Source organism: Podarcis cretensis (genome assembly GCF_951804945.1).
Source record: "Podarcis cretensis genome assembly, chromosome: 8".
Lineage (NCBI taxonomy): Eukaryota > Metazoa > Chordata > Lepidosauria > Squamata > Lacertidae > Podarcis > Podarcis cretensis.
This window is the reverse complement of record NC_137177.1, coordinates 2,703,434-2,719,357: the sequence shown is the minus strand read 5'-3', so window position 1 is coordinate 2,719,357 and position 15,924 is coordinate 2,703,434. Positions and strand designations below refer to the sequence as shown.

The 15,924-nt window shown below is 53.5% G+C and overlaps 1 protein-coding gene and 1 long non-coding RNA gene across 2 annotated transcripts in view; one reads left to right on the top strand and one right to left on the bottom strand.

Annotated features, from left to right (window-relative positions):
* Positions 1 to 9,040, bottom strand: part of LRFN1 (leucine rich repeat and fibronectin type III domain containing 1) — a 144,536-nt gene extending 135,496 nt beyond the window's left edge. The window contains exon 1 of the mRNA XM_079985497.1: positions 8,925 to 9,040. The gene's annotated coding sequence lies outside the window, so the exon portion shown is untranslated. The remainder of the gene's footprint in view (positions 1 to 8,924) is intronic.
* Positions 95 to 843, top strand: LOC307221885. The gene is made up of 2 exons (XR_013841581.1): positions 95 to 309; positions 682 to 843. It is a non-coding gene; the product is annotated as an uncharacterized lncRNA (long non-coding RNA).
* Positions 9,041 to 15,924: the final 6,884 nt, after the last annotated feature.

Sequence of the window (15,924 nt, the reverse complement as noted above, 5' to 3'; positions counted from 1 at the left end):
GCGGCTTTCAAAGCCTGACATCTAGGTATTTTGGGCCATTCCAATAAAACTATTTATTTGTTTAACAGGATTTCGACGCAGCTTGTCAGAGAATAATTGGGTGCACTCTTCCCACCTTGGATCAAATCTACGCTTCCAGGTGTCATAAGAAAGCTGCAGAGATAGCGCAGGATAGTGCGCACCCCGGAAATGATCTCTTTCAGCTTCTGCCTTCTGGAAGAAGGTACAGGGTTATAAAGACTAGGACTAGCCGCCCGAGAAACAGTTTCTACCCAAATGCGATTTTGGTTTTAAACGCATTGTAAGGTAGTCTCTAGGGACGCAGGTGGCGCTGTGGGTTAAAGCCTCAGCGCCTAGGGCTTGCCGATCGAAAGGTCGGCGGTTCGAATCCCTGCGGCGGGGTGCGCTCCCGCTGCTCGGTCCCAGCGCCTGCCAACCTAGCAGTTCGAAAGCACCTCCGGGTGCAAGTAGATAAATAGGGACCGCTTACCAGCGGGAAGGTAAACGGCGTTTCCGTGTGCGGCTCTGGCTCGCCAGAGCAGCGATGTCACGCTGGCCACGTGACCCGGAAGTGTCTCCGGACAGCGCTGGCCCCTGGCCTCTTAAGTGAGATGGGCGCACAACCCCAGAGTCTGTCAAGACTGGCCCGTATGGGCAGGGGTACCTTTACCTTTAAGGTAGTCTCTGTGGGAGTATTTAAAAATGGGGTATCAGAGTTTTTAGGGGGTTAACCAGGCTGGGATAGCTGGGATAGCAGGCTTGTTGGATTTTGAATGTTTTATGTAGATTTTTCAATTTCGTTGTTCTGTATGGGACAATGACAATAAAGATTATCGTATCGTATTGAACCTGGCTGGGCTGGCCTAAGCAAAAAAAAAAAAAGGGAGGGGGGTTGGCAGGCATGAAAAGAAACACAGCATATGTCTCTGCTCAATATCAGTGGGCAGGGAGTTCCAAAGTGTAGATACCACCACTGCAGACGAAATATGCAGTCTCTGCAAGCATGGCACAAACATTATGGGGCATGTCAGGCCAACAGCAGTCCATCAGCCACGCGCTGGGCAACCTGCCTCATGATTCCTTTCAGCAACAAAGGGGCATTTTACTGAAATTCTGGGATGGGTCACAAGGCGGGTCGGTTCATGCAGAGCCAGGCTGTGGCATCGCGCAAACGAGCGGACATGGAGCTGTGAGGATCAGAGCCGCTGTTTGCCTCCTCCCCTGGCTCTGCTGCTGCTGCTCCTGTGCCAGGGCAAAGATCTGGCTTGGCGCAACATCCCCTCTGAACCTCCTGGGCTCATGGCTCGTCTCCCAGTGTGACATGAGAGATACCTTCAAATATCTGAGGGGTTGCCACGTGGAAGATGGAGCAAGCTTGTTTGTTAAGCTCCAGAGGGTGGGACTCGAACCAACGGATTCGAATGACAAGAATGGAGATTCTGACTAAACATCAAACATCAGGAAGAACTTTCTAACAAGAAGAACTGTTCAACAGTGGAATGGATGATGGCAGGAGCTGCAGAAGTCTCCATCACTGTATGCTTTCTAAACGGGGTTTGGGTGGCCATATGTCAGTAAAGAAGGCTGATCACCATAGAATGGATGCTTTTGAATTCTGGTGCTGGAGGAGACTCTTGAGAGTCCCATGGACTGCAAGAAGATCAGACCTCTCCATTCTGAAGGAAATCAGCCCTGAGTGCTCACTGGAAGGACAGATCCTGAAGCTGAGGCTCCAAGACTTTGGCCACCTCATGAGAAGAGAAGACTCCCTGGAGAAGACCCTGATGCTGGGAAAGATGGAGGGCGCGAGGAGAAGGGGGCGACAGAGGACGAGGTGGTGGGGCAGTGTTCTCGAAGCTACCAGCTTGAGTTTGACCAAACTGCGGGAGGCAGTGGAAGACAGGAGGGCCTGGCGTGCTCTGGTCCAGGGGGTCACGAAGAGACGGACATGACCAAACGACTAAACAACATGCCAGTGATCCGTTGCCTGGGATTCCTGCATTGCAGGGGTTAGACTAGATTATGGTTACCAGATTTGGTCTGGTAACCCTAGACTAGATTCCTTTCCAATTCTGGTATCACGGAGCAAGAAAAACAGTGAGCCCAGATTCAGACGTAATGCAAAGCCAAACCATGGTTTAGTGCAGCAGCAGCACGAACAGGGTGAGAGCACTGCAGGAACTCACATGTTTTCCCATTCCTGCTAAGCCATGGTTTGGCTTGGCGTTACGTGCAAATTGGATGGAGCGAGGAAAAAGCAGGCAGCAAACTTGCGGATAGCCTGGGATATGAACAGGTCAGAGGCTGCACACCTTTGAGTACCCATTTCTGGAAACACAGAATTGCTGAGGTGGAAGGGACCCAAAGGGTCATCGAATCCAACCCCCTGCTGTGCTGGGATCACAGATAAAACAGGGAGGGTAACTGCCTGCAAGCCATGCCTCTGAAAGGGTGCTGGAACAGATGTGACTGTGGCCAGCATGGCGGTTCTATGGTTTTCTGTGATTAGACACTGCCATGACACACTACTGCTCAGTGGAGCTTCCACATTCAGAGGCAGTCTACCAGCCCTGGAGTCCAAGGAAGCACACAATAAGATTAGGGGCTGCTGAATGCCTGAACCTGCCTCCAACCAGCTAGAACATTGGTCCGCCTAGCCCCATGTCGTCTGACCAGCAGCGCCTCAACAAGGCACCCTCCAGATGTTTTGTACTACAATTCCTAATGGGGCTGATGGGAACTGTAGTCTGAAACATCTGCAGGGTGCCAGGATGCCCCAAGGACTCCTCCCCATCGCTTTGCTGCTACCTGATACCTTTTTTAACAGGAGTTGCCAGGATTTGAACATGGGAACTTCCGCAGGAACAGTGAGTGCCTAACCACTGAGCAACGCTGCCTCCCTCCCTTCCTCCCGGCTTCCCACTGGACCCTCTTGAAAACAGGGCACCCGGGCGGACTTTGCAGCGCTGTTTGCATAAGAGAAGCAGCTGTTTGCAAGGTTTTGTGTTTTGGTTTTTTCCAGCGGCCCAAATCTAGGTGGAGAATCTAGGCTACAGCACATGGCGGCCTTCTCAGGAGGAAAAGAAAGGACATATGTCCAAAACAGGCAGGCGAGTCCCGGCAGCACCATCTGTGGCCGCCTGCCTTCTCCTCGCCCTGCAGTTAGGCGGGGGGGGGGGGAGCAGAATAGACGCCGCAGGCAAGGAGGCCAGGATGAGGCCTCACCTGCAGAACTCAGTCCCCAAGCCCCAGTTCTGACACCTGCAAGCCTCCATCACTGCTCTGAACCTCTCCTTTCTAACCCACATTGGAAAGAGCGAGGCAAGAGAGAGGCAGTGTGGTGTAGAATCGTAGAGTTGGGACCCCGAGGGTCATCCAGCCCAACCTCCTGCAGTTAGAGTGTTGGACCAGGGTTCAAATTCCTACCTGGCCACAAAGTCCACTGGGCCACTTCCCTGCCTCTCAACGCCACCTGCCTCGCAGGGCATAAAACGGTGAGGGAGAGAAGCGCGCGTGCAAAGGAATAAATACGTAAGGCACCAGTTTTCGAAGACCTGACTGCCTCCCCCCTCCTCCTTTTTCTGCCCCTCTCCTTCCAGGTGGGTTTTCTTGCTTGCTTGCCGAATGGATAACACAAACGGAATATGACATTTCACACCCGGGGATCAAACACACACTCGCTCACACAAGCCTTGCAGCCGCACAGGAACTGTCATGCGGTCTTCTAAAGAAGACGCAGCCATGCACAGTGAAGCTCCCACCGGCTTCTGTGAGAGCGTAAGGAAAGCCTGTTGGATCAGGCCCATGGAAGCCAGTATGCCTATGCAAAACAGGCAGAGCAGAACTTTAGCCTGGAGAAGAGGAGGTTAAGGGGTGATATGATAGCCATGTTCAAATATATAAAAGGATGTCACATAGAGGAGGGAGAAAGGTTGTTTTCTGCTGCTCCAGAGAAGCGGACACGGAGCAATGGTTCCAAACTACAAGAAAGAAGATTCCACCTAAACATTAGGAAGAACTTCCTGACAGTAAGAGCTGTTTGACAGTGGAATTTGCTGCCAAGGAGTGTGGTGGAGTCTCCTTCTTTGGAGGTCTTTAAGCAGAGGCTTGACAACCACATGTCAGGAGTGCTCTGATGGTGTTTCCTGCTTGGCAGGGGGTTGGACTCGATGGCCCTTGTGGTCTCTTCCAACTCTAGGATTCTATGATTCTATGATTCTAACTCTCCCTTCCTGTGGTTTCCAGGAATTGGCATTCGGAGGCAGAGGAGAGCCATTGTGGCTATTGGCCCTTGATAGCCTTCATAGAATCATAGGAGAGATAGGAGGGACCACAAGGGTCATCTAGTCCAACCCCCTGAAATGTGGGAATCTTTTTGCCCAATCCACCACCCTGAGATTAAGTGTCACATGCTCTACCGACTGAGCTATTAATAATAATCCTCATCTAAAGCCATCCAAGTTGGTGACCATCACCAGCTCCTGTGGCAGCGAGTTCCAAAGTCTAACTATGTGCTATCCCTGCATTTATCCTCTATGACTCTGGCCAGTCTCTAGAGGGGAATCTAGCCTAATCCAATGGGGATCTCGCTTTCGTAAGAGAAGCTTGCAGGATCAGACCAGTGGCAGAATTCAAAGTATTGGTGCTGACCTTTAAAGCCCTAAACGGCCTCAAAGGCCCAGTATACCTGAAGGAGCGTCTCCACCCCCATCATTCTGCCCGGACACTGAGGTCCAGTTCCGAGGGCCTTCTGGCGGTTCCCTCAGTGCGAGAAGCAAAGCTACAGGGAACCAGGCAGAGGGCCTTCTTGGTGGTGGCACCCGCCCTGTGGAACGCCCTCCCACCAGATGTCAAAGAGAAGAACAACTACCAGACTTTTAGAAACCATCTGAAGGCAGCCCTGTTTAGGGAAACTTTTAATGTTTGATGTATTTTAATATTCTGTTGGAAGCCGCCCAGAGTGGCTGGGGGAGCCCAGCCAGATGGGCGCGGTATAAATAATAAATTGATAATAATAATAATAATAATAATAATAATAATAATAATAATAATATCTACTCTGGCATTCTGTTCTCACAGTGGCCAACCAGGTGCCTCTATGGCCAACACTCAGGCAGGAAGCGAGAGCCTTCTCTTCATCCAGAAGCATCCCTGGTAGCCAACAGCAGCCTCTCCTCCTTGAATTTGTCTTGTAAGGCCATCCAGGTTGGTGGTCCATGGGGCTGAGTTCCATAGTTTATCGATGGCTGTTTAAAATCCTCCAGGCAACTTGAGTCTACCCCGCTTCTGAGGTTGTCCTTTCCATCATCAAATGGATCTCCCCATCAGAAAGTTCTTCCGAATGTTGAGTCGGAACCTCCTTCCCTGTCCCTCGAATCCATCGGTTCGGGTCCTCCGCTCCAGGAAGAGGAGAAAACAAGCCCGCTCCATCCTCCGTGGGACAGCGCTTCAGATATCTGGAGATGGTTTTCATGTCACCTATCAGTGCCCTCTTCTCCAGGCTAAACAGACGGTGGCATGGAGTAGGACTAAGCTCAGCTGTGCCGCGCGATCGACATTTCCCAACTTTGGCACGGCCAGAGCCCCCAAGGAAGGCTGTTTCGGACTGTGCTGCTAGAGAAGCCCTACCTGCGCGCAGTCGCTGAGTTTGCCTGCGCGCAGAGATGTCAGCAAACAAGTGTGGGAGTGACAGTCGACATGCAGCCGGGTGCACAAAATCCCTGCATATATTTGTTGCCAAGGATCAGGCCTGGAAGTGTGAAGTGCGCTTCCTTCCTGCTCATCGCTTGCAGGAGTGCGGACCTGTCTGAGCATCCACTAGCACCCGACACTTCTGAGTATGCATCAAGGAGATTAGCCAGGTATCATTTAGGCAGTCCCAACTCTCTCCATCCTCCCTCTCTGTGAAAATGCGCATTAAGAACACAAGGAAGGCCTGAGGTGAAAGGCAGGTGGCCCGTCTACTCCAGCGTCCTGCTCTCACAGGGGCCAAATGCCTCTAAGAACCTAGGAATCAGATAGACTGCCTCTGGACCTGGAGGTTCCACAAGAACATAACAAGACCCCGGGTGCTGGATCAAGAAAAATGGCCAATAGAGTCAAGACTCCTGCTCTCTCAGGAGCCAACCAAATGCCCCAATGGGAAACCCAGAATCTGGACCCAACCACAAGAACCCTCTGCCCTCCTCTAAGGTAAAGGTAAAGGGACCCCTGACCATTAGGTCCAGTCGTGACCGACTCTGAGGTTGCAGCGCTCATCTCGCTTTATTGGCTGAGGGAGCCGGCGTACAGCTTCCAGGTCATGTGGCCAGCAGAACTAAGCCGCTTCTGGCGAACCAGAGCAGCGCACGGAAACGCCGTTTACCTTCCCGCCAGAGCAGTACCTATTTATCTACTTGCACTCTGACGTGCTTTCGAACTGCTAGGTTGGCAGGAGCAGGGACCGAGCAACGGGAGCTCACCCCGTCGCGGGGATTCAAACCACCAACCTTCTGATTGGCAAGTTCTAGGCTCTGTGGGTTAACCCACAGCGCCACCCACGTCCTCTGCCCTCCTGTAGTTGCCAGCAACTGGTACTCAGAAGCACTGCTGCCTGCAGAGCATAGCCATCATGCCTAATAGCCACCAAAGTTTTTTTCGGTTATAAGAAACAAAGATCATTATGCCCTAGATAAAACAAAATAATTGCCTCGGTTTCTTCCATCTGTCTGGTCGTTTCAACTGTATCTTGTTCTGAAATTGTTTTGTGGGTTTTTGGACCGCAATAAAGTATTGAAAACAGCCCTCTATCATATTGTAAGCTCTTTGGGACAGAGACCTGTTTGGGGAGGGTTGTTTATTGCTTCTGTAAAAATAGGGATGGGGACTCCAGCTCCTATAGCCCCAGTCAGGAGGGCCTATTGTCATGGGTTATGGGTGTTGTAGTCTGAAGACATCCAAGGGGGTAGGCACAGGTCTCCCTTCCCTTCTGCATACGCTACATAAATAATGGCACTCCCCAGGCCTCTCTGGCGTACTTGCTCCCAGGCCCCTCTCTAAATGCACGCGGGTGTGTCATAAAGCGTGCATATTTAATGTGTGTGTACTTAAGTGTGCGGGGCTGTTCTTGGCCGGGCATCAAGTATCTGGAGGTGTCTGTTTCCCCCCCAGCTGGGTGTGGGAGAGGGGGGTCGCGCTGCTTCCTCCTGCAACTCGGCGCGTGCATTGTGTGTGTGTGTGTGTGTATGTGTGCATTTGGCAGTGTGAATGACAGCGGGTGAATGAGCATTCCGTATGTCCAGGAGCTTTACAGAGGAGCGATGAGGCGGTCAGGCGTTTGAGGCAAGCGAGCGAAGCTCCATTTGATGCGCTCTCAAAAGCCCAGCATCCATCCTTCATCCTCATTCGCAAAAAAAAAAAAAGAGAAGAGAAAACCATCATACATCAACCTGGAGGGCAGGAGACAGACCAACTTGTGGAGAGGGAGAAGGAGGAAGGGAGGGAGGGAAACGCTGGAATATAATACTGCCTGCAGTCCAGTTGTGAAAGGTCCCTAAGGACATCCAGATCCCAAAATTGGGGCGAGAGTGGGGTGAGTTGTGGATCTCCAAGGGAGTGTAAAACCACGTAACAGAGACCCACCATTAATCTAATAATTCACCCTCAGGTGAGCACCATTAACCATCAAAACCTGGCTGCACAGAGGCTGGGAATTCTTTGGCAGGTGTTCCCACGGATCAGGTCCAAAAAAGAAAAGGCGGGGAGGGGGGTGAAGAAGAGCGGATCTGTTTCCCCTTCCTGGCATTGCTCAGATCCATCAAGAGTGAGTGAGATGGTTTCCAGTTCATGTGTATGTGTGTGTCCCCCATCAGAATGCAGCAGAGGGTGGCTTTGAAATTCAGCACCTTGGACAGCATGAGAAGAGGCGAAGGGGATGCCAGCTGCCCTCGCTGGCAGGTGCCAAGGGAAAAGAATGGCCCCTCTGTTGCCTGGCAGAGCTTCCCCGCTTCCAAACCAGCTGCCACCCCCAGAGTCTGGCGGCAGAAGCAGCAGCACAGCTCTAGGAGACAGAATCGGTTTTGCCAGCCCCAAGTGGCGGCGGGTTGGGCTGGGGGTGGAGGACGACTGAATCGCGCCAAAGAGACCGAACCGAGCCAAAGAGACAACTTGGGCATCTCAGCGCCCTCTAGATACACCAATGTGGCCCCCTCCAAAAAAAAAAAGGCCACACACACACTCAGAAATCTCCGATCTTTGGCACAAGGGCAAACAACCCAGGTTGCCTGTTCCAGTTCCAAGCGCTCTGGTGCTAAGGGGAGAGAGGACAGCAGCCCGGTGCCCACCAGAGTGCCAGGGTCCCTGCCTGGCACACAGCAGGGTTCAGAAGCAAAGCAGCAGCAGCAGCGACGCTTCAGAGGCTGGCTGCCGCTTGAGCCCAACGCCCCCATCTGTTCTCCTCGCCAGGACTAACAGCCCCCTCCCCAAAACTGCAAAAATACCTCTCCATCCCCAATCATTTGCGGCAGAGGAGGGGGAAATACAAGCCCGTCTAAGCCCCTAACGAAGCGAGCCCCTTCACCCACTAACCCGGGCGCCCCCCCCGCCCCCAATTTTCTGGCACCCCACCCAGCCCCTCCCCCAACAAGCATAACCTCTGGCACCAGACGAACGAAGAGACATTAACATTCCGCGCATCTCAAGGAATACCAGACCCAGATATAACAAACCCCCCCCAACAAACACACACACACCTCCCCATCATTTTTGGCAAAGCCTCCAGTTGCCAGCCTGGGCTTCATCACATCAACCCTCACCCAGCCCCTCCCCTCCAGCCTCCATCCATCCTTCCATCCATCTATTCACCATGCGCAAATGTCGCTCCGGCGGCCTTCTCCTCCCTCCCTCCCTCCCTCCCTGGAGGAAAAGGCAAGAGGGGGTTCCCTTACCTTTGGGGGTGCAGCGGGGTGTCACCCGACGGGAGGTGGGCTCATCCTTTCGGCTGGGCAGCGCGGCCGCGTCCAGAGGGGCTGCGCCGCCGCCCGCCCGCCCGCCCTGCGCCAAAGGGACTCCGCCTTGGGGGCGCCTTGGAGGGGGAGCCCTAGGGGGCTCCTCCGGGCCGACTCCTCGCAGGCTCCATCGGCGGAATCCACAAACAAAGGCGAGCCTGGCGGCGAGATCCGCAAAGGGAGGGTGGAGTGGGGGTTAACGGAGCGCTGTGGCCCCCGAAGGGCGTCTTAGCTGGGCTCCGCCATGGCTGCGGTGCGCCGGGGCGCAGAGGGGTGCGCGGGGCCCGGTGGCTTCTCCGGGCGATCCAGAGCCACAGAAGGAGCCGAGTCTCCCTTCTTCCTCGGCTCTTCCCAGCCCCGCAGAACCGGGGTTGGGCTGGGGAGGGAGGGGAGGGGGAGAAGAGGAGGAGGGGGGAGGAGAGGGAGGAGCGCGCGGTGGAAACGCCTCCCCGGAACCGGGCAGGAAAGGCCGGGGCGCAGCGCGGGAGCGGTGCCTCGGAGGGGAGGTGGGGGGCTTTCTCCCCACCCCCGAGCACTTGGACGGAGAGGGAAGGAGAGGCGGGGGACGGCCGGGGATCGGGGCCGCGAGGGTCGGGCTGGGTGTTGGCATGAGGAGGAGGAAGAGTGAGGGGGAGGCTGGAGAAAGCGCCGGCCCCCTTTCTGCAGAGGGAGAGGAAGGCGGGGACAAGGAGGGTCTTGCATTGAAAATATTTAGCGTTGCAGCTGCTGCACCGAGTGGGGGGGGGAGGTGGGGGGAGAGGCAGGTGAAGGAAGGAGGAGGGGGCGCAGAAGGAAGGACCCCCATACCCCAAAGAGCGAGGGGGTTCAATGTCAGGAGGTGCCATTAGATTAGAGAGAAAACCGGGGTGGGGTAGAAACATCTTTAAGAGAGTGGATAGGGGGCTCTGGGGGGCACAGAAGGGGCAAAGTATTGTTTGGGGGAACGGTGTGTCTCCCCCCCCCCCATACATGTGAATATCTCTGGGAGGAAAATAACAGCGGGTGTTAGTGACAGGAGTCCAGCAATGGGGGGGGGGCAGGTGTGGGCGAGCTGCCTGTATGCGGGGGGGGGGGGGAGGGACACTTGCGACCCTGTGGTGCCGCCCCATCTCGGGGCATCAGAGGAAGGGGGAATCGAACAGCCGGCTTCTCTCTCCTCCCCGAAGGGGCAGCACATGAGTGGTTGCCAACTGATTGGCGCTTTAGGGGGTGCTTGTGGCAGTCCGGCCTCGATTTGCCGGGACTCTTTTTCGCAAAGTAGGAAGAACCTGCCTTCTCAGACGGGCTGCGGGTCTCCCCCCCCCCCCCGCTGCAAAATAAAATAAAGCACAGGCGCAATGGCAGGTCGCAAAGTTGGCCGCCGCCGGCAGAAAGTGGGTTCTGAGTTCTGTGGTTTCCCCACGACCCTGCAAGCCAGAGCCGTGCTGTGACTGGTCTTTGAGAAGGGGGTTGGCCTCTCCAGGGTTCCCTGAATGTGGAATCGACTTTGCTTCTGATCCAAGAAGCCAGCTGGTTTCTGATTAATAACTACAGGCTGTTGGTTTGATGGGCTGCCGTGTAAATAATTGGTGGCTTATAGAATGGTGGACTTGGAAGGGCACCCAGAAGGACATCTAGACCAACCCCCTGCAACACAGGAATCGCAACGCAGGTTGGCGCAGCAGTAAGAAGGGAAGCTAGCGGTGGATGGTGCTGGGAGGGATGTGGGTACAGTGGTTAGATCAAGAAGGCCAGGAAGCTGCCCTATGCCCAGTCATAGGTCCGCAAACTATCAACAGCAGGGTTTCAGAAGAGGAGTCTGTCCCAGATCTACCTGGAGATGCTGTCAGGGTTTGCACCTGGGTCCTTCTGCAGGTGAGCCACAGTCCTTCCCCACTGTTGGTCCAGCAACATCTGGAGCCAAGGTTGAAGAACACAAGGCCAGATTGGTTCAGATCAGGCTTCCTCCGACCTGGGGCTTCCCATTGGACATGCCCGGCTGGCAGCTGTAGTCCAGAACATCTGGGGAGGAGCTTCTTCTTTGGCGACCCCTCATAGCCAAGTAAGATTGTCTTCCATAAACATGGTTTCAACAGTGAATCTGTAAGTGACTGTGGAGGCCAATTCTGCATCCACACGTCCTTCCACAGTGGGGAGTTGATCACAGTGGGGATTTGATCACGGTGTGGATTTGCCAGGTGTGCCTTCTTCTTAGCACGCTTCTCCCTTGCGTCCTGAGTTTGAGTGTCTTCAAAGCCCAGGACACACCAGGACAGGAAAGACTGGTCTTGATGGAGCAAAGTTCTGGCTCTTGGACGGTAGCTTCATAGAACCATGGAATTGTAGAGTTAGAAGAGTTGACCCCCAAGAGTCATCTAGTTCGACTGCCTGCAATGCAGGAAACCCAGCTGAAGAACCTCTGGTTAGAAACCTTCAGCGAAGGAGAATCTGCCCCCTTCCAAGGGAGTCCATTCTATTGTAGAACGGTTCTCACCATCAGAAAGTCCTTCCTAGTGTTTAGATGGAATTGCCTTCCTTGCGATTTGAATCCACTTGCTCTATCAGATGAACGGTGATGCAGGTGGTTCCCCAACACAGGGCGCCGAGCTGTGGGGTCGCCAAATTGAAAAGATTCATAATTGAGAAGATCCACTTGGAGCTGCCAAGTTTTGGCCTTGCTCAGGGAGCCATGCTACCAAAGATGACCAAAGTCTGCCCCAGGCTCCATATGCTAGCTCTTCAGATATTTGAATCACAGAATTGTAGAGTTGGGAGGGACTCAGAATCCTCTAGTCCAGCCTTTCTCAACCTGTGGGTCCCCAGATGTCATTGAACTACAACTCCCATAATCCCTACCTAGCAAGGTCAGAGCTCAGGGATGATGGGAGTTGTAGTCCAACGACATCTGGGGACCCAAGGTTGAGAAACACTGCCTAGCCCAACCCCCTGAAATGCAGGAATATGCAGCTGTCCCTTATGGGAATCGAACCCATGACCTTGGCGTTATCGGCACCATGCTCTAATCAACTGAACTATCCAGACGGCTGTCACGGTCCGGTCTACGGGCGATCAAAGTCCTGGCTGAGGATGTTGGGACCAGGGGCAAGATGGCTGGGTGGGAGCAGGAACAAGAGTCCAGAAGTCAAGGGTTCAAGGGTCGAGAAGCAAGAGGTCACGAAGTCAAGGGTGCAAGGATCAAGAAGCAAGGAGTCACGAAGTCAAGGGTGCAAGGATCAAGAAGCAAGGAGTCACGAAGTCAAGGGTCCGAGGGTTGAGAAGCAAGGGGTCAAGAAGCCAAGGGTTGAGAAGCAAGGGGTCAAGCAGCCGAGGTCCGAGGATCAGGAGGCAAGAAGCCAAACACAGCAAGACAGGAAACGTGTTGCTGTGGCAAAGAGCCGAAGGGAAATGCTGCCCTTATATCCCTTCCCGGCTCTTGCCACCAGGTGCAGCGAGTTACCAATCGGCCTCACCTGTGTGGCCATGCCTTGCCTCTCCAGAACAAACTTAGGAACGCCCAGTCCTGCGAAGCCCTACTGGTCCCAGGGCCTGGCTCCTGCGTGCACTCCTGACAACGGCTATCATATCACTTCTCGGTCTTCTCTTCAAGCTGAACATTCCCAACTTCCTCAACCGTTCCTTGCGCCTACAAGTCCCATCGCCCCTGCCCGTTGGGCTAAGCTGGCTGAGGGTGGTGGGTTTTGAAGTCCAGCAACATCTGGCGCCCCAAGGCTGGACTGTCTGGGTCTTTTCAGAGCCCCAGGCAGGTCCAGGGCCTTTCCCAGACTTGCTTCTGGGGTTCAGCTTCAGAGTCGACGGTGGAGGACCCCCTGCAGCAGAAATGGGCAGCTTCAGCCTTCAGGGTGGGGTGGTTCTGGGAAGAGTTGTCTCCAGACAGCAGGCCCTCCATGTGGCTCGTACCCCATAGTTTCACAGAGACAACTATAGAGCTCTAAAATCCGCCATCAGCCAGGCGGTAGCTAATAAAAGCAGCAGTTTCCAAGCTGTTTTCTGGGCACCCCTGGGGTTCATTGGAACCTTCTCAGGGGCTCCTCAACGAGAAGATCAACAACAGCAGGGATGATTTGCTTGGAAACATTTCCTGTGGCTGCTGATCTTCCCCGTGAGAAAACAACAACACCACCCCACAGCCATGGGGGAGAGCTTGAGGGGTGGGTGAGTGGCCATTCTGGGGGTCTCTCCTGGTTCGAATGGTGCCAGCAACGAGAGTTGCACCCTCCTAGCTGGCTAGTGTCTCCCCAGAAGCCTTTGCCAGGAGTTCCTTGGCAGATGAGTCAAGCTGGAGACAATTCCCCGAAAATTTGGAAATTGCAGCAATAAAGCAATCAAGGGCGCCGTCAAACAATGGAACTCGAAGGTTGCGACGGGAAGATAAGGCATATATTTAGGATAGAAGCAGACAGCTCAGAACAGACAGAGCTCAGCTTGCTTCCCGAATGGTCCTGAGAGACCTTCCGCTTTTGGCGTTCTTGGGAGGGAGACCCACAACAAGGAGGGAGCCACCATCAGAAAAGGCCCTGATCCTCATAGCTGCTAGGTCAGAGGTGTAGTGGTTAGAGTGTTGGACTAGGACCTGAGAGAGTCGAGAGTTGGGTCCTCCCATTCAGCCACAAGGCTTACTGGGTGTGACCTGGGCACCAGTAGCTGCCCCTCAGCCAAACCTACCCCACAGAGTTGTGGGAATTAAATGGGAAGGGAGAAAACTGTGTGTGGCATCATGCGGTCCCTAGAGGAAAAAGGTGGGATAGGAATGCATGATGATGATGATGATGATGATGATGATGATGAAACCAAGCCTGATGAGGTTGAAGGAGTGTTTAGCCTGGAAGAGAGGAGACATAAGATATGAGAGCTACCTTCAAATATCTGAAGGGCTTTCACATGGAAGGTGGAGCAAGCTTGTTTTCTTCTGTTCTGGAGGGTAGGACTCGAACCCATGGCTTCAAGTTACAAGAAAGGAGATGCCGACTAAACATCAGGAAGAACTTTGTGACAGTAAGAGCTGTTCAACAGTGGAAAGGAGTCCACCTCAGGAGATGGTGGACTCTCCTTCCTTGAAGGTTTCTTAGCAGAGGTTGGTCGGCCATCTGTCATGGATGCTTCAGCCGAGATTCCGGCATTTCAAGGGGTTGGACTAGATGACCCCCAGGTGTCCCTTCCAACTCTTGAGATTCTCTGATTCTATGCTTCCATGATGGGAGGACACAGGAGGAGATATGTGAAAAATTATGGTGGGGAGACAGGGTAGAGAAGGTTGTTTTTCTCCTTCGGGTCATGCAGGAATTTTGGGTCACCCAATAAAATTGGATTGGCAGCATTTGCTGGATTCGCTGCAAACATGTTGGGGTCACCAGCTTTGACAGTTTTCTGAAGAGAATGGGCAAGTGCAGGATGAAGGATGAGAGACCCACCAGCGGACGCCGCTTGCAACAACTGCCTGGAACCTCCAGGTTCTCCCACTTTTAGAGAGCTCGGCTGAGGGAGGGCACCGCCAGGAATGAAATGGAAGAAAAACAAGAGGGAGGGGGCAGCATGCTCAGGGAAATCTCAAGGTTTGCAGAACTACCAATCATCTGGGAGGTGGGATGGAGAAGACCCGACAGGTGTAACCCCCTCCCAAACAACCAATGAGAACTGAGCCTGCTGGAATGGAAAAAGAGCATTGGCAATGGGATGGAATGGAGTTCTGGTAGAGGGTCCAGCTAGCTGGCTGGCTCAACAGGAGCACTGCACATTGTGTCATTTTCCTGCAGGTCCCTCCTGTAACCTCTGAATAGCAGCTGTTAAGGACATTGCAGAGGGGTGGGCCAGATGAGCTTTGGGGGGACCCCTTCCCTCTCTATGACTCTATGGAACAGATTTGGGGCAGAGCTGATGCCTTCATGACCTTTCTGAGGGCTTCCCAGAAGCGAGTGGCTGTCTACCTTAGGGAATAATAATAATAATAATAATAATAATAATAATAATAATAATAATAATTTATTATATATAACCTGCCCATCTGGGTGGGTTTCCCCAGCCACTCTGGGTGGCTCCCAACAGAATAATCAAACATCAGTCATTAAAAACTTCCCTAAACAGGGCTGCCTTCAGATGTCTTCTAAAAGTCAAATAGTTGTTTACTTCTTTGACATCTGATGGGAGGACATTCCACCCGGAGGGCGCCACCACTGAGAAGGCCTGGTCTCCTGTAACCTCACTTCTCGCAATGAGGGAACCACCAGAAGGCCCTCGGAGCTGGACCTCAGTGTCCGGGCAGAACGATGGGGGTGGAGATGCTCCTTCAGGTCTACTGGACCCTTGAGGCCGTTTGGGGTTTTAAAGGTCAGCCCCAACACTTTGAATTGTGCTCGGAAACGTCCTGGGAGCCAATGAAGATCTTTCAGGTCTTGGCGGCCGCTCCCAGTCACCAGTCTGTCTGCCGCATTCTTGATGAATTGTAGTTTCCGGGTCACTTTCAAAGGAAGCCCCAAGTAGAGAACATTGAAGTAGTCCAAGCGGGAGAAGAAGAAGAGTTTGGATTTGATATCCCGCCTTTCACTCCCTTTAAGGAGTCTCAAAGCGGCTAACATTCTCCTTTCCCTTCCTCCCCCACAACAAGCACTCTGTGAGGTGAGTGGGGCTAAGAGACTTCAGAGAAGTGTGACTGGCCCAAGGTCACCCAGCAGCTGCATGTGGAGGAGCGGGGAAGCGAACCCGGTTCCCCAGATTACGAGACTACCGCTCTTAACCACTGCACCACACTGGGAGATAACTAGCACACTAACTCTTCGGTTCTTCTCTCTCAAGAAGCTGCAGCCCGGTTGCTGACAGGAGTGAGGCCTTGTCAGCATCTCACACCTGAGCTCAGAGATTGTGCCGGCTGCCCATTCGCTACCTGGCCAGGTTCAAGGTGTTCCTGCTAGTATATAAAACCCATAACAACTTAGCGCAATGTTTACTT